This window comes from Vicugna pacos, chromosome 6 (genome assembly GCF_048564905.1).
Source record: "Vicugna pacos chromosome 6, VicPac4, whole genome shotgun sequence".
Taxonomy (NCBI): Eukaryota; Metazoa; Chordata; class Mammalia; order Artiodactyla; family Camelidae; genus Vicugna; species Vicugna pacos.
Window position 1 is genome coordinate 33398456 of NC_132992.1, and position 18205 is coordinate 33416660.

The 18205-nt window shown below is 44.9% G+C and overlaps 1 long non-coding RNA gene across 4 annotated transcripts; it reads left to right on the forward strand.

Moving 5' to 3' along the window:
- Positions 1-6976: 6976 nt before the first annotated feature.
- LOC107034852 (uncharacterized) lies at positions 6977-12571 on the forward strand. Of its 4 annotated transcripts, none has more exons than XR_012073925.1 (5): positions 6977-7504; positions 7765-10316; positions 10897-11377; positions 11616-11711; positions 12306-12571. It is a non-coding gene; the product is annotated as an uncharacterized lncRNA (long non-coding RNA). The 4 variants fall into 4 exon arrangements; XR_012073926.1 differs by having other exon boundaries at positions 7765-9333; positions 10153-10316; positions 10897-11711; XR_012073923.1 differs by having other exon boundaries at positions 10897-11711.
- The last annotated feature ends 5634 nt before the right edge of the window (positions 12572-18205 follow it).

Consider the following 18205-nt stretch of genomic DNA (forward strand, 5'->3'; position numbering starts at 1 on the left):
GTGCTTCATCTCCCATCCATCTGGGGCTGCCCCTGGGGTTTATCAACTCCTCCACACTCCCAATCAAAGAGGAAGACACTTTCCGCAGTGTAAGGAGTCAGGGTCCACATCAGAAATCAAGATAGTGGGGGAGGGTACGGCTCAATGATGGAGTGGGTGCTTAGCACACGTGGGATTGAATCCAGGACCTCCATTAAAAAAAAAAAGAGAGAGAGAGAAATCAAGATAAAGGCAAGAAGGGTGAGTCAGGGCACCTAAAGTGTCTGCCAGAATGTCTCTAGGAAGTCACAGTCCTTGGTCTTAAATATGTTTCAGGGACAAAACATTCAACTATTGCCCTAGTGAGGCCCCAGGGAGAAACACAACATTTCCTCTTCTCCACATAGCAATTAGTCCACTTCCCCCAAGGAAGAGCCTTCAGAAATTTTCACTGGAGGCTTTCAGGGCAGCAGATCTCAAATCTATGGTTAATGGTTTGAGTGGTCCACATGGCTGCCCCATGGGTTTTCCAGAAGCGATCAGAGAATTGAAAGGATGAGAAGACAGGGAAAGACGATCAGAGAGGAAGGTCTTAATAAACGCATTACAACACACAAAGAGAGCTGGGCTGGGGTCTTTCAACAACAGAATGTTCTACTTGTCAAAAATAGAATCATTTAAATGCAACACTTAATACCATGAATTTACATATTAATTTAAAAATTCCCTTTACTTTTCCCTGAGAAAAATTAGAACAGTTTAGAATGTGAGCACCTGGGAGGGGAACGGAGGAAGGCAGGGCTGCCTTTTGTCCCATTTCTGGTGACCCAGCTTCTGGAGACAATTGACAAAAGACACTGGTGGTAAGGCTGGAGCCTTGGTGACCTGGTGTGGGGCTGAGATGTGGGGTCCTGGGGTTTAACAGTTGGATTTTAGAAATCCAGCAGTGACCCTGACCACAGCACTGGGCATTCTGGTTCTTGAAAGCCCTGGGTCAGACTTTATCATCTAAGGCAAATGGTCCCTTTGGCCAATTAAACAGCTCATTGACAGCACAGTCGGTCCACATCGAGAGAGCTCCTTTTAACAGGCACGAGCAGGGAGTATGGGATGCCAAGCAAAAGAAACCTCATCCCTCCCACCCAACTTCAAAACAGACACCAAAAGCCCATGTCAGATGGAGACGTCGCCAGAATTCTCCTCGAACTGTTTTCTTTTCTTCCCCATCCTCCTGAAGTTTATCAGCTAACTTTATGCCAAACATTTTGGAGAGACCCGCTGTCCCTTCCGCCTTGCTTCACTTGCTGGGGGTTAAGAACCAATGCAGGTTTCAGGAGGTGTGGCCCCCTGAGGATTTCTAAAATCCAAGCCACTCGCTTGTCATGGGAGCTGCATTTTTCTTGTCACATTTGCTGGTTTCTTTCCAGTGCACCTGGTCTCTTGATTTTCCCAAAAGAGGTTGACATCTCCTGATCACCTGCTTAGGGAGCAGCTGTAGCCCAGAGTTTAGGAAAAGAGAACTAGGAAAGATCGTACAAAAGGTCTGGTTACCTTCTCCTTTCCTCTCCGCTGTCATTTTACAGATGAGAAAACCGAGGTTCATGGAAGGGAAGGAACTTGACCATGTGATGAGCTGTTAGGAGAAGTGGTCCCCAAATTAGGTTCCTGATCCTCAACCTGGGCTTGTCATGAGGAAGCTCTGTGCTGGGTTCCTTTGGCCGATGATCCCCAAGAAGTTCTCTTCTCCAGGGCAGGAGCTGCTGCTGCTTCTTTTAATTGAAATATAGTCAGTTTACAATGTTGTGTTAATTTCTGGTGTACAGCACAGTAATTCAGTTATGTATATATATATTGTGTGTGTGTATATGTATTATATATATATATATATATATATAAATTCCTTTTCATATTCTTTTTCATTATAGGCTATTACAAGGTTTTGAATGTAGTTTCCTGTGCTATACAGCAGGACCTTGTTGTTTATTTATTTCATATATGGTAGCTAGTATCTGCAAATCCCAAACTCCCCATTCATAGGGAAAGCTCTTCTGGGTTTGGACAGGGAGTGTGTGGACTGAAATTTTGTATCCCCTCAACATTCATGTGTTAGAACGCTAATCCCCCAAATGAAAGTATTTGGAGATGGGGCCTTTAGGAGGTAATTGGGTTAGATGAGGTCGTGAGGGTGACCCCTTCATGATGGAACTGGTGCTCTTATAAAAGAGACACGAGAGCTCACTTTCTCTCTGCCATGTGAGGACACAGCAAGAAGATGGCCATTTGCAAACCAGGAAGGATGCCCTTATCAGAACCTGACCACGCCGGCACCCTGATCTTGGACTTTAAGCCTCCAGAACTGTGAGAAGTCAATTTCTCTTGTTAAGTCACCCAATTTATGCTATTTTTTTGTTATACTAACCCTGGCTGATTAAGACTGTAGAGCTGGTGTTCACCTCTGCCCAAGTGACTTCGCCGTGGTGTTGATGGGTCAAAGAGCCTGGCCACCTACCCCAGCTACCAGTGAGCCATCCTCGGGGCACTGCCTCAGCTGGGGTTTTAGAATATATTCTATCAAAGGACTCTGCTGTCTCAAAAAGTTGCTGAAGTTATCTTATTTAGTGATCTTATTTAATGTTGAGTCCATATTTTGAAAAAAATTAATTCAACTTCTATACTACTCAGGCAGCATAGTAAAAGGAACTAATTGAATTAATATCTTACGGGGAGGGTGTAGCTCAGTGGTAGAGTGCGTGCTTAGTATGCACAAGGGCCTGGGTTCAATCCCCAGTACCTCTATTAAAAAATAAACAAATAAACACATAAATAAATGAACCTTATTACTTCCCCTGCCAAAAAAAAAAAAAAAAGAATTAATATCTGTACTCTTTAGTCTGAAAGGTGCTGAAAAAGAAAACAGCAGCCCCTGGCAGCTGGGAGCTGACTGGGCACAGTCACCCAGGCCGTAGTGCTGAGAGGAGCTGGCCTGGCCTCACAGCTAGGTGAGGGCATTCAGTTCAACATAAACGATTTTGGGAAACACCAACATCAGACAAACTCACTCTGTTAACTTGATGGATAAAGACAAAACCGAGATCACTCCGCAATCACATCTGAACGCAGACAAAAAAAATAATTATTGTCCAAACTACAAAAACAACTGAACTTCTACCCTCCATCTGGAATAACAAGAGTGACAGCTGCTGCTTCGTCAGTTACAGCCTTCACTTTGTTGCTTTTTCTCTCCTTCTACATACAAATTAACATGCTTACGATTGAGTCTAATCATAGAATTACCTCAGGAGCCAATCCAGAGAAAAGCCTTGTTTCCTGAATCCTCTTCAAAGTCCCCTGGCACAAGCCCAGTCTTACACTAAGTCCTTCCTAGCGTTCTCCTCCCGCGACACCCCGTGCTTCCCCAGCGTGTGTTCTCTGTCACCGCCACGCAGTAAACCCAGTTTTATCTGACTACAGTTCAGTTCCTGGTGGTTTTTGGCTGGATGGTATTGGCAGCACTTGTTTTTGTTTATTTGTTTTTTCAAAATATTTTAAATGAACATGGTAACAAACTGAAGTACTTCAAGAGGGTGAAAAGTGAGAGCTAAGTCTCCCTTCCACCCTTGACCCTAGAATCCGATGCCCTTTCCCAGAGGCAGTCACTGTTCCTGAAGACAGTCTGTGCACACACAAGCAGTATATTTATCAATTTAGGTGATAATCTTGTTTATCACTTTTACTATTGTTTGTCCTTCCTTTCATCCACCTGTCCACCCAATATTTATTGTACCTCGGACTTCACAGCAATGCTATGCATTGTCTCAGTCAGTGGAATTACACAGGTGACCCAGGACAGCATGTGGACCATTTTTCAGTAAGTACAGGCAAGGGAAGAAAGGGCTCAGTTACTGGTGGTGTTTTAAGCAGCTGCCAAAACTTTATTGACAGAGAGGTTTATTGGTTGCTTTTGGTTCTCTCTTTACTTATAATATAGATCAGATTATCACCACTGTTGCAGAAGTTGCGGCTTTTACAACAATGAGGGGATGGACTGAGGGTTAGGGAATAAGCTCTTTGGTGCAGCTTTCCATCAATTTCGGGATGAGGGCCAAACTCCTTTGTGTGGGGTACAACCCGTCAGATCCTGACCTCTGCCTTCTTTGTCAGCCTATTGTTTTTTTTTTAAAACCACCAGCTGCCCTTGGGAGCTTTACTCGTGCTGGGTGAAGGACCCACATTCCCCAAGTGCTATGTGGGGTGAGGCCTTTGCCAGCACCTACCCTCCAGGGCGGCCCTGTCACAGCGCTTATCACGTGCATGGGCATTGCCAGAATCTCCTCTTTTCTCCTATAGCTCAGGGATGGTTTTTCACCTCTGAAGCCCCCACCTCTAGAAGGAAGCTTGGCACACAGAAACTTTTCAGCGAAGATCTGTTGAGTAAATGAAAGAATTCCTCTTCTGAAGGATGAGTCTGGTGTGTCTAACTCTTCCTTCTTCTAGGAATTCCTTCTTAGCCCCCAAGTTCCTGGAAATGGCAGTGACAAACCACTTTTTAAAAAGCCAGGGCCACTCTGGAGGTACAGCCCTGTCTGCCTCATGCCTTCCACAAAGGTTTGTCTTTCCTTTGGGAAATAAGGGAAAAACTCTTGGCAGAGTTTACCAGACCTGGAACTCAGGTTGCTCCCTTAGGATCCATCCTGTATGTGACTTTCAGTCCCCCCCAATCTGGGTGCCACCAAAGAGATGGGGGTGTGGCAGGGAACAGACACCTGGGCTTTCCGGCACAACAGAAGCGGCCCCCAGTGTCCCCAGCTACAGGATGAGAATCGTAGGGGCCACGAGTGAGTCTTTATTCTGGGCCAGGCACAGCGTTCGGTGCTTCTCAGGAATTCTTTTATTTATTTATTTATTTAGGGATTCTTTCTTTTAGAAATTGTAGCAGTTCTGTGAGTCAGGGCGGTTTTTAGCCCCATTTTATCTGTAGAGAACCTGAGATTCCAGACAGACTCAGTAACATGCCTATGCGTGGCTACATCCCCTAGACCCTCCCGAGATGTCGGCCACAGCACAGGTGGTCTGTTCCCAGGGAGCTCAGACTGGCCTCAGACACACATTGCAAATCATCTGCTTTCTGCCCTGTGACTTGTTTGACTCCAGGAATGTCATATGCGCAGGGAATCCGGAGGGCAGGATTAATATGGTGGGGAAAGGAGCTGATAGGTGGCAGTTTCAGCCCTATGGGAGGACAAATCTGGAAGGGATTCTGTACTTTCTCAGTAGGGCCATGTGGAGCCAACCCTTGTTTTCCACAGCAGGGACCTCACAATACTGACTGTGTCTCTCTTCCCCATCCTGCTCCCTCACTCCTGTGCCCCAAGATGATGTGAAAATTAAGAAACAGAAATCTCCTTTATTTATTTTTTATTTAAACAACTTTAAAATAGATTTTTATTGGAGTATAGTCAGCAGGAATCTCCTTTAAAATAGAATTGAGAGGCCAGAAAGGGGAGCTCTCACACCCTACCATGCCACACCAATTGTATACCTGCTAGGAAGAGAGGTACATTTGCATCTCCCACAAGATGTTTACTACTTCAGCAGGAAGGAAGAATTTCTCCTTGCCCAGCAACAGCCCAGCCAATGACAGACTGTTGCAACTCAGCCAATGAAAAGCCACTACACTTTGAACTCCCAGTTTCCTCCAGTGGGCTCTTTGTTTGTAACAGCCCTTCCCAGCTCCCTCTTCTCCTTTATAAAAGAAGTTCCTCCCCTTTGTTCTCTGCACTTGCCTGCGGTTAGCTATAGATTGCTTGTCCAGAATTGCAATTCTTTGCTGTTTTGAAATAAACCCACTTTTGCTGGTAAAATAACTGGCTGTCTTTTTTTTAAATTGTTTTAGGTCAACAATCACATCACAAAAAATTTACCTGTCTTAGGTTCTGCTTTCAGAGGAACTTGAGTGAAGACCATCACCCAGTGAGATAAGTGGCAAAACTGGTACTTGAACTGAGGTGTATCTGATAAAGACTTTTTGGATTTGTTTTTAGGAAGTGAGAAGTCCCAGGAGAAACCCAGGGTCACTAAGAGGAGGCGAGGAGGAGGAGGCAGGTCGAGGGGATGCCACACTCACTGTAGGCAGCTCTGTTAGATGTGGTCAGTAAAAGGCTGTGCTCTCAGGCTGCTGGGAAGGGCGCAGTAACATCGGGCAGTGAAAGTAAAATCCCCTGTGGTGACACCACACTTAGATTTAGTGTGGCAGGGTTCTATGAGAAGTCACATTCTTTGGCTTTAAAGATGAACACTAAACAAAACAAACTCCCTTTATCATTCAAGGGAGTCAGCAAGTGTAAAGAAATGCTTTGGAGAAAAAAAAGAAAAAGATTCACATCCCTTCTCTCTTTTCCTTCCTAAGAATAAAGTCAAAACTCTACTCTTTAAATACTCTTCCTTGAAAATTCTGAAATTCCACACAGGACCTCATCCCTTACAATTTAACTTCTGCTCTCCCTGAGAGAACACACTTCAATCTGTTATTAGTCGCCTTCGAGTGTGAATGGGTTTCTGATCCTTCTGGGAAAGCAAGTATTGATGGGGAGAGACAAGGGATTATGGACCAGAGGTGGGGGAAGGCTACCTGCCTGGGAGGCAGAGGTAGAAAAGGTTATCCCTCTTGACCCAGCTCTACCTGATTCCAGGTGTGCAAGTGTCAGTTCTGAAAGGGACTAGGAGTTTCAAAGAACCCTAGAGACCTCCCTGCTGTACTGTGAGCTTAAACTGTGCAAAAGCCAAGATTCATGATATGAAAGATAGAAGAGACAGACACAGACACAGTGCAGAGAAATGTCTCCCGCTGACTGTAGTGGACCAGTAGCGATCTGCTTGTTTTGTCATCAAAGGTCCTGTGATGACAAACAGCTTTTGGGGGGAGGGAAGACACTGTGTTCAGCTGTATCAGCTTACACCTTAGCAGGGAGGCCCTGGGGTCCCATCAGATGGGGAGAGAGACTGGCAGGGAGGGACACCAGGAGGAGCCGGGTGGGCAGGGTTGCTGCTGTGGAGGACGAGAAGGCAGGTGTTCTGTGTCTCAACCATACTCTCCTGACCTGCAATTTTACTGGAATGGCCAAGAATCTAGAATCGGTAACATCTATGGCTGGAGAGTAAACAGGGATGATGGCACCGCGGTTAGAGCGCTGGGCTTCCCAGGCCAGTGGAACTGCAACTTCAGGAGAGGAATGTCTCCTCACCCACTAAGAGGAGCTTATTTCCCAGGAGTGTTCCTGTGAGTTAATTTCCAAGGCCAACATCTTTTCCTCCACAGATTCTTTTTATTGCCATGGAGACAGTCTGCTGCTCTGTCCAATGAAGAGTCTGAGCAGCAGGCACCATGACAACCTGAGGGGGTTGGAAGGACAGCTCCAAAGTACCTCACAGACCAAAGCAAGGAGAGAGGCCTGGGGAGATTGATTGTCACAAGTGTGGTTGATGAAAGGGGACAGTTTGACTCTTCACTGCCTTCTTTCTGTGAGCAGTGAGTGAGGGATGGGTGTGATGGGTGGGCCTGGGGCTGGCAGTGTGGAGGTTTGGGGCTGCCAAAGGCAATCAGCTTCATTCTTTTTCTAATTCTGTGTTTTGCTGGTCCCCGGCCAGGCCAGCTGATCTGTGCCTGGAGACAGGACGAAGCCGGAGCAGGGCCGATCTGTCTAGCCCTGGGAGGGGAGTGGGGGCGGGGAGGAGAAAGCAGTACATGCCTAGGAGATGATCCATAACTAAATAAGTGCCTTTCTGCAGAAATCACCCCACCCACCCCAGGATGATGGAGACAAAGAACTTGCTGCCAAGTTGGAGCCAGCAAATCCTGATTCCCAGGGTCTCCCAATCTGGCCAATGGTGAGGTGTTTGTGGTGTGAGGCCAGAGGACTGCCACACACTGCCTGCTTGTCTCCAGGGTTTGCCTGACTCCTGCTGGAGCCTGCCAGACACAGGGGGCTCCCCAGACTTCTGTGTTTAGCCTCTGGCGGGTTACTTTGTAGGGCTGAGACAGGAGCCGTGCCCATCTCCTTCCTTCCTCCCAAGCTCTCTCTCCACTCTACCCATCCCCTGGCCCTGGCCTTCCTGACTCCCAGCCCAGTACGCTCTTACTGCTCCATGGTTGAGTTCTTCAGAGAATGAGCTTATGTCTCCACCATGGGCCTCACCCTGGAGGGCTGGGGAGCAGACTGAGATCTGCCTGTTCCTGGAGTGGCTTAGGAAAGTCACAGGCATGCCCCAAGGCCTGCTTATCCTGCTGGGGTCTACCCTTCTGAAGCCCACGTCTTAGGGGACAGCAGGAGATCTGTAAGAGGGAACTTCAGGACTAAACTCAGGACCAAATTTTGATAATAGATGCAAGTTACATGACTCCAATTGTGGAGGGTCAAGCTGTGTGGGTGACTCAGTTTTCTCACATGTAAAATGGGGATAAACTTGCAGGGCTGTTATGAGAATTAAATGAATTAACACCTCAGCCTGGTTTATGGGAGGTATTAACTATATTATGATGTCTTATTACCACGTCCTCACACAGCATGGGAACACAACCTACAGGTCAGTTACTCTCTGCGGATGCTCCCACCCCTGCCCAGCACGGGGTTTGCTTATTTCCATCAAGTCCACGGCTGAGGATCAGCCACTGCTCTGTCCTTCCACTGCATACACCTATTATCTGGAAAGTGGCAAGCCCACTCCGAGCTATTCGTCTGCATCTCCCAGGGATTCCCACCTTACATGTGGCAGCCTCCATCTTTTGCCCACCAAGCACGGATCACAAGCCTCCAAAGGCCCCATCCCAGGCCCTTTATGTTCTCATATAACCAAAGGGTCAGTTCAGTGTTGACAGCTCTGATCTGACCCCTGGTGGTGGCCTTGCCTCTTTGCCCATCATCTCACCTAGAACAAGTAGACGCCTCCATTTGTCCCAGCCCTCGGCTGTCCCTGTTAGCCTGCATCTGCTAACAGGGGTTCTTTGGAACCAGTCCACGAGGAATGACTTATACAGCTCACCCAGAGTTTGTCTGCAGAAGCTCCCTCACCCTGGGTGATCACTGTTTGGTGCATCCCATCACGGTATCCACATGATGCCTTCCTCCTCTCCCCAGGGCAAAACCTGCTCTTAGGAGGCTTTGCAAACCCACTCATTCTGATGGGTAAGTGACCGTTAGAATTTAGGCATCCTGAGAGTTAGAAGACTTCCAGGTAGCCATCCGTACTGCTTAATGTGGATTAACTGCATGCTCACACCCCGATGGTGGATGCTACAGTGGATGTGGCTGTGATGTGGCTGTCACTGGTAATCACTAACAAGCATCTACTAAGTCCCAGGTAAGATATTTAGCTATAGTAGAGTACAGTGACCAGCATCGGTGCTGGATCCCTACCTCATTTGTTATGCCAAAAATTCCAGAAGGACCAAGGATTTACATGTAAATTAATGTAACTTACGTTGAGACTTATGGGCAAGGATACACTTTATAGCCCCATGTACAACAGCAAAAGACAGGAAACCTAAATGCCATCAATATGGAGTGATTAAATTAAGTTATAGTACACTCAGTTATGTAATTCTCTGTATCTCTTAAAAAGAATGGGCATAGGTTTGTAACTAAGGTAATGGAATAATCTCCATGATAAAAGTCAAATGGGAAAAACGGCAAGGTGGAGAACAATCTGTAGAGTACGCTCCTGCACGTGCAGTGCTATCGAGGGCTGTGTGCAGAGACTGCTTGCAGAAGGAAGACGGAAGATGACAACAGTGGTTGATTCTGGGAATGGGACTGTTGATTTTGGTAGGAGGATTGCCTACTTTTTATCCTTTAATGGAATTTGGGTTCTTTTTGGTCCTTACCACATGCAGGTATTTCTGAATTTAAAAAGCTTAAGAAATGAGCAAATGCTGTGGAATCAGACAGACTTGAACTGAAGTCGAATTTCTATCAATTTCTTCCCGAGTGGCCTTGAGTGTGTTACTTACCCTCGTCCAGTCTCTTCCTCTGTAGAATGGGGAGTAATAGCACCTAGCTCTTGGGTTGTGGTGAGGATTAAGGGCGGAGAGTGCCTGTGAAATTCTCAGCGCAGTGTCTGGGCAAGGCAAACCGTCAATTGTTAGACACTTTACATAATCGTCTCTAATTGTCATTCCAGGTTCAGTACTATTCAACTAAGTTATGTTCTATGCATCAGGTACCCAGCAAAGTCTGGTGATACCAAAGCAGTGGGAGAGTCAGACAGTGGACAATCAACCATAACAATCCTGGAACAAAGGACCCCAGAAGGAAGCAAGTTTAACTTTGCCTGAGGGCTTTAAGGTAGGGGTCCAGGAAATGTTCACTAAAGAACCACATTTGAGATTGGGGTTTCACAGGACGAGAAGGAGCAGCTCATATAGAGATGCCGCACAAGGAAAGGCACAGGTGTGAGGACCCTGGGCCCTCTGTCCCCGCCATAGGAGAGCAGAGTGTGAGGGGGATGGGGGCAGGGCCCTCAGATGGAAAGAGTGTTGGGGACAGAGGCAAGATCAGGTCCTCCAACAGCAGTGCCTTGTCCCCTTCTTTTCCTTGTGGCCACATCCTTGAGATCCTGATCTGTTTCCAGTTTCTGCAGTGGCGGCTGGGGCAAAAGAACTGGGGGCCTTTATGCAAATGAGCTTTAGGGACTACTAGCCACAGCCCTTGCACTCCACTAGTTGGGGAAGTAGCAGTGACACATGTTCTTTAGGGCAAGAGAGTTTCTATTCCATTTCCTTCTAACACTGCAGTCAGTTCCCTCTAGACATTTTTCACCTCTGAAAGATTCACACAGAAGACTTGTATGGGTGTTCTGTTTTCTCTATCAATTATATATCTGCCTATTAAATATAGATAGGTTTCTCTCTCTTTGTTTAAGCAGGGAAGGATCAATGCAGGAAACTGTGAGTGAACCAGACACTCTGGAAGGAGGAAAAGCCGGAACAACCGATGGGCTCTGGTGGTCACCCTGCAACCAGAGAAGAGAGAGCCCACCGTGGTTGTCGGATGACGGGTTAGCCACGCCTGGGGAAGAGCTGACTGTGCAGCCTCCGTTCCTGTCTCCTGGGTGACAAAGCCTCCGGATGACCCTGCCAACAATAATGAGATGAAAATCAAGAGTCCTGCAGTATAATGAGAGCGATAAAAATAGAGACTTGCTTAAGTAAAGGGCCCGCGCTGCGGTGGTTGAGGAGGGGGAGGAGCCAAGCCCGGAGCTGGTGGGCGGGGCCTCCCGGCCAGACTCCCTGCTCTGTCGCTGTGACTCAAACAGGCCAAGGCTGGTTCGTAGGTGGGGTGGCAAAGACGTCAGAGAGGAATTAAAGAGTGGACCGTCGTAAACATCCTGAGCAGACTCTGCCCTGGTAACTGTGACTCTGACCTCCACAGGGGAGGGACAGGGTGTGGCCGACACATGCTGATGGGGGTTGTGACATTCCTGCCCTTAGCTTGAACCCCTTGCCTGCCAGTGAGCATCAGAAAATGCTCTAAGAATTAACGCGCGAATTTTTTTTCAAACATTGTACCTCTTGTCTCCAGTGTATAGTGGAAAAACTCTTGTTTATTCTTCCCCCTTCTTTCCCTCCCTCCTTCCTTCCTCAGTTGGTGGCTTGGAGTATCTGCCAGGAAAAGCAGCCGCTTCAGTGAAAGGAAGGAGGGATCTGGGCGCTGCAGGGACAGCTGCATGGAAACCTTTTGGTACCTCATCTCTCTACAGTCTTTTTTTTTTTTTTTTTGTAAAAAATTAAATTAGAATTTATTTTTGATATTCAACCATGAGAAAGGAAGATATCCTCCAGTTTGTGACAACATAGATCAACCTTGAGCACATTATGCTAAGCGAGATAAGTCAGACAGAAAAAGACAAGTGCTATATGGTATCTCTTATAACTGAAGTCTAAAAAAGTTAAACTTGTAAAAAGCAGAGAGTAAAATGGTGGTGACCAGGGGATGGGAGTTTGCTGGTAAAAGTGATGACGTTTAAGGGTATACACTTGAAACAAGTAGTAAATAATCAGCCCTCTAATGCACAGTATAATGAATACAGACAATAATATGGTACTATAATTATGCAATGTGATAAATAGTGCTACATTAGCAATCATATTACAATATCTAAATGTATCAAAGTAGCACACTGTACACTTTGCACTTACAATATTATGTGTCAAATTCATTCACTAAAAAATTCACAAAAATTATTATTTTGTGTGTGTTTTGTTTGTTTTCTGTCTTTTAACTTAAAAAAGCTTTTTTGGGGGGAGGTAATTAAGTTTATTTATTTATTTTTAGATGGAGGTACTGAAGATTGAGGTACTGAGGACCTCATGGATGCTAAGCAAGTGCTCTACAACTGAACTATACCCTCCCCCCAACAAAAATTATTTTTTAAGTAATACATTCATATAGTACAAAATTCAAAAGGAACAAAAAATATGTAGTAAAATTTAATATCCCTTTCTCCTGCTCCCTACCCCTCAGCTACCCAGTTTCCTTCCTTGAGGCACCACTGTTAGCAGTTTCTGTGTAGCTTTCCAGAGATGTTTTAAGTGCATGTCCCCCTGGCCCCTACAATACACAATTTTTTTTACATAAGTGCTAAATACTGTATCAGTCAGAGTCCTGACAGAAGCAGGTGGCACCCATAACATGAGTTATTTGAGTTGAATTTAATGAATGGACTGCTTACAAAAGTGTGGGCAGGACAGAGAAGAGCACAAGCGAGAGTGCAGTAACCAGGGCCAGCAAGACGGTGCAGAGTGACGCAGTGCGAGCAGCACAGCCAGCCGGAGCATCCCAGCGGGGAAGCGGGGGCAAAATACCTGTTCCTCGCTCTCCTCCTGCCCTTGTTCTCTTGCTGCAGCGCCCCAAGGGCTGAACCCAACCTGAGCCAGAGGGCAAGAGAATCTGCTGATGTAGTTTACAGAGATCACTCTCTGGTAGAGAGTGGGGCCAGAGCTGGGGGGGATGGGTAAGGAGGGCGAGTGGTGGTGCGATACCAGCACATGCACCGAGCCCCTCTATCCGCACTTAACAGTCTGTCTGTACATATAGCCTCATTCTTTCTGCTGATCTAGAGCATTCTACAGTATTTCTGTTCCGGAACACTATGCCATATATATAATATATATAGTTATACATACCATATATAATATATAATAATATATACCATGTAAATATATATACATGGTATATATAAATTTAATATATAAATGTACACGTATATAAATATATAGGCATATATAAAATTATATATATAATTTAATTTATTTATATACCTCTATCTATATATAACTAATCCTTCACTGATGGGCTTTGAAAATTGTTTCCAATCTGCAAACAATGCTGCAAGGTATAGCCTTTTACTTAGTCATTTCACATGGCAAGGATATGTACTGAATAAACTCTAGAGAAGAGATTGCTGGATCAAAGAGTGTATGCTTTTTAAATTTTGATAGATGCTGCCACATCACCCTGCATAGCGTTTGTGTTTATTTACACAAATACCAGCAATGTATGCGATTCCTGTGCAGTGTCAGAACATCTGGGTTACAAAGATGTGAGTAAACTTATTAGAGCATCTTTCTAGCCATGTCTGTACCTGCACAAAATGCAAATTTCTCTTTTTTTTTGAAATTATGAAAATACACATTTTTCTCCTTGTTTTCTGTCACTCCTTTCAGATTTGTTTAGCAAAGATAAAATTCCTCCTCTCCTGAATGGAATTCTGCTCTTTCTTTAGGAACAATTTTGTGTCATTGTAAGTTGCAAATAGCAGCCTCAAGTTTCCAGTTTATCTTTCTGGGAATGAACAAACCATATATATATATATATATGTGTGTGTGTGTGTATATATATATATGTGTGTGTATATATATGTGTGTGTATGTGTGTGTGTATGACATCTAGGAGACAGTTAGGAAAACTCTATGCATGTCAGGCATCAGGGGACTCCAAAGAATCACCATTAATCCCAGTAGGTGTGACAGCATTGCTGTGGTGTACAAGAAAATGCTCCTGTTCTCTGAAGAAGCAGTCTTTTTAAGTATCCAGAAATATGAAATCCCAGATGTCTGCAGTCTACCCCAAAACACCTTAGGAAAAAAAGTGAAGCAAATATAGAAATATTAACAATCATTAAGTCTAGATGATGGATCTTCTTATAGGCACAAACACCCTCATAATATAAAAACTTTAATGTCCAAGCAAGATAATAATCAACACTTCATATTTTATTCATAGGTAAGAAGACTTTTCCTTCTCCTTCCCTTCCCTTCTTCCCCTCCTCCTCTTCCCCTCCTCCTCATCCCCTCCTCCTCTTCCCCTCCTCCTCTTCTGGCTTCTGTTCCTCTGTTCCCCACCCCTGGCTGGATCCACTTGTCTACAATACACCAATAGTCGGAGCCTCTTCTCTCCCCACGTGGTCTTCTTGGGAGACGGCTCCAGCCTGGCTTCTCTTCTGCTGAGCGGCAAACACTTGTTCCATGGAAAACCCTCAACCCTCCAACAAACCCTGGAAATACAGGTCCTCTGTCCTGTGGTCACAGGAAGCGCCACCTTTCTCAGGCCAGAGTTAGGCAGGAGTTTAGGATCCCCTCCACCTGTAGAGAATGTGCACCAGGCTCTCCTGTGTGCCCTGGAAGCCCCCTCTCAGTATGAGGTCTATGTTGGAAAGTAGCTTTCTGTCCTCTCCCTGGAGATGGGGGCATGAGAAAATATCAGCGTTCTCCAAAGAAATCTCTTACATTCTCCCAATATATCTCTTGGATAATACACTTCCCCCCCCACTGTGATATCTAAGTATTATTAAACATTTACTTTTCATTATATACATTCAGCGTTTTGTCTGTATTTACACAGTAGCATTTACTACATTGAGCACTATTTATTTAAAATTGTTCCAGGAGAAGGTTATTTTATTATCTATTGCTCCAGTGGCTTAAGAAAGCAAACATTTAATATTTCATCCAGTTTCTGAGGATCAGGAATCTAGGACTGGCTTAGCTGCGTGGCTCAGGATCTCGCATGCGGTTGTAGTGGAGAAGCTGGCCAGGACAGCAGTCATCTGAAGGCTCAGCTGGGGCTGGCGGATCCACTTCCTGACGGCTGGCTTACTGTGGCTGAGCCTCAGTTTCTCACCAAGTAGCCTTCTCCATAGGGCTATTCAGGACAGGCAACTGGCTTTCCCTTGAGTGAGTGATCTGAGGGAGCAAGGGAGAAGCCACGATCTTGGTCCTTTATGGCCGAGGCTCGGAAGTGGCATGCCATGGCTCCTGCCATATGCTATGGTGACACTGATCAACCATGGCACATATGGAAGGGGATGTGGTGTGATACCAAGAGGCAGGGACCATCTTGGAGGCTGGCCACCCCACCTATTGACGTCATTCTGCATGTGCATTATGATCAGTGTAAGTTGTGTCTCATAGACTCATGACCCACGGAGTTGTATTCTGTGCGGGAGAATCCCTCCAAGGTTTCCGATGCAGCACTTGGCCACTGGGTACGGGTACTGAGGGAAGTCTGCCTCCCTGTGGTCACAGTGATAACAACACCGGCACTGTCCTTGCAGTGAGTCTGGGCTGGAGGATAAATCTTCCAGACAGACCTTGTTCTGTGTTCCTAATTTCCTTCAGTAGTTCCCAGTGCTCTTTCATGCCCTTGCCATAGAACCTGTTATAAAAAGAAGGTCCTAAGTGGCCTGGTGTGCCCAGACAAGACTGAATCCTAGCAGGGATTAGGCTCAAGCAGGTTCTTCTAGCTGCTCCCTGTCAACCCCCAGTACACAAAGAAGGAGCTCTGTCTGCGGAGACCAGGGCAAGAAATGGGGACAAGGCAGGAGTGGAGTTGTGCTTGGGTTGAGATTTAAGACATCCATCTTCCTGTCACTTCCTAACAGAGGGCAGCTTCTGTGGAGCAGAAGGGAAGACACCAAAAACAAAGATACAGCAGATACACACTCCCCTCTACAGAGAACCTTAAAGGAATCTGTGAATTCAGTGGTCCTGCCACATCATGGACCTGATTCCCCGGGAGAAGGAAGAGGAGAGAGAAAGTGAAATGTCTTCTGGAGTCTGGGGAGAAACTGTCTACTTGGCACTTACGCTTAAATAAATTATGTTTAGGTTTGCACGTAGTTTCTTGTTATTTTGGTTTGGGCAAGTTAGTTTCTCTGGAGGTGAAAATAAAATGAGTTTCTGGACCATCAAGGCTGAGAACTAGGACCTGGGCTGAGGTGACCCCTGAGGTAGTGCCCCCTGGGTTGGCAATACTGTGCAAGAGCGGGTCTCTATCTTAGTGATCAGTAACAGCAGCTGTTTACCAAAGGCTTAACATGTCCAGGCACTGCCATCTAATTTAGGCTTCCCCCACACTCAGAGAGGTGGCATCAATGTCTTTATTCCATGGGTGAAGAAACAGGCCTGGAGAGGATAAACAACTTGCTAAGTTATTCCTGAAACTCAAGAGGAAGTTCATACTAAGACAAGACAAAGCTCACGTCCTCACCACCGTGCTGAATTGTCTCCCACGCTGCTGGGCATGGATGTTTATCAGTGCTTGTCAATTTCCTTGCAGGCTGTCGTCAATTGTCCACCCTCAACAACTCGTTTCATGTTGCTACACTCTGGTCAGAAAAGAAAGCTCAGTGGTAGAGCGCATGCTTGGCATGTATGAGGTTCTGGGTTCAATTAAAAAAAACAAAGAAAGCACGATCCGAACCAAATCACCCGCTTTGCGGGTCATTGACATTTCCTGCCCTGCTTTTCACTGACCGTGGGCTTATTCCTGTTAACCCGTCACTGCAGGTCCTGCTGCTGGTGTGGCTTCCACGCAAGTCATTCCTATGGAAGTCACAGCTGAAGCCCAAAGAACTGATGAGCTTTGTTTTCAACCTTTCCGAGGCACTCCGTTTAAGGCTTGCCTCTTCAAACAGCATTTAGCTGGATTTTTTTTTTTAAAAAAAAAGCTGGTCTGAGACATCCCATTTTTAAATAGGTGAGTTTACTTCATTGGCATTTTTTTGCAATACTCATGTATTTGGACTTTCTTTCTTCACCAAGGTTTTCTTCCCTGTTTCTTTTCTTTTCTCCATTCTTCCCTTTTGTTGGATTAATGAAATTTTCGTGGTTCTTTCATTGATCAGAAGTAGTAGATTCTATTTCTACATCCATTTTTGTGGCTAGGTGAAATTTTTTTTAATTTTCCAGTTTTATTAGGTAGAACTGTTACAATTTGACTGCGCATATACAGTACATTGCATGTAAATACATACACATAATATACTGCACATATTTTTAAAAAATTTCCATGTATGTACTGTTCACTGTTACTAAGAACATTTAGAGCTTTAGGTTTGTAAACTTACATAGTTATCAAAGGAATAAAGCCAACCACAAATTAAGAATTAATTCAAAAAGATACATGCACCCTACTTTTAACAACAACATTATTTATAATTGCCAAGATATGGAAGCATCCTAAGTGCACATCAATAGATGAATGGATAAAGAAGATGCAGCATATATATGTAATGGAATACAACTCACCTACGAAAAAGAAGGATATTTTGCTATTTGCAGCCCTTCATTCACATTTTTTTTCTACTTCAAAGATCAGAATTTTGTAACTGGCATAAACATTTCCATTGCATCAAAAATAACAAAATACCTAGAAATAAACTTAACCAAGGAGGTTACCTATACTCTGAAAACTGTAAAGCATTGATGAAAGAAATTGGTAGGTGAAACTTTTTAAAACATGCATGCCTAACTATATTTTTCTATAAAAGTCAAAAGTTAATTAAAACGGTGATCCTTCTCCTTTACTAAAGGCACAGAATGCCTTAATTTCCCTCTACAGTCTTTCCTCCTAACTTATAGTGGTCTAGTATTTTAATTCTTGTATGCTTTTAACCTCTCAATGCTTACGATTTACCATCAATCAAGGATTAGGTTTGTTAACGTGTTTTATCACTCTTTTGACCCACTACTGCCTCTTGCATTCTAGTCTTCCCTTCTGATTCATTTTCTTTTTTGCTGAGGTAGGACTTCTGAAGTTCTTTCAAGTCATTCGTTCTGTCTGATGTTCTGTGATCGCACTCCGATGTCTCCAGCAGAGGCGAGGATTTATCTTTCATTATGTCGCTGGATATTTGGTGTATCCCTTTAATTCTGGAAACTCTCAGGCGTATT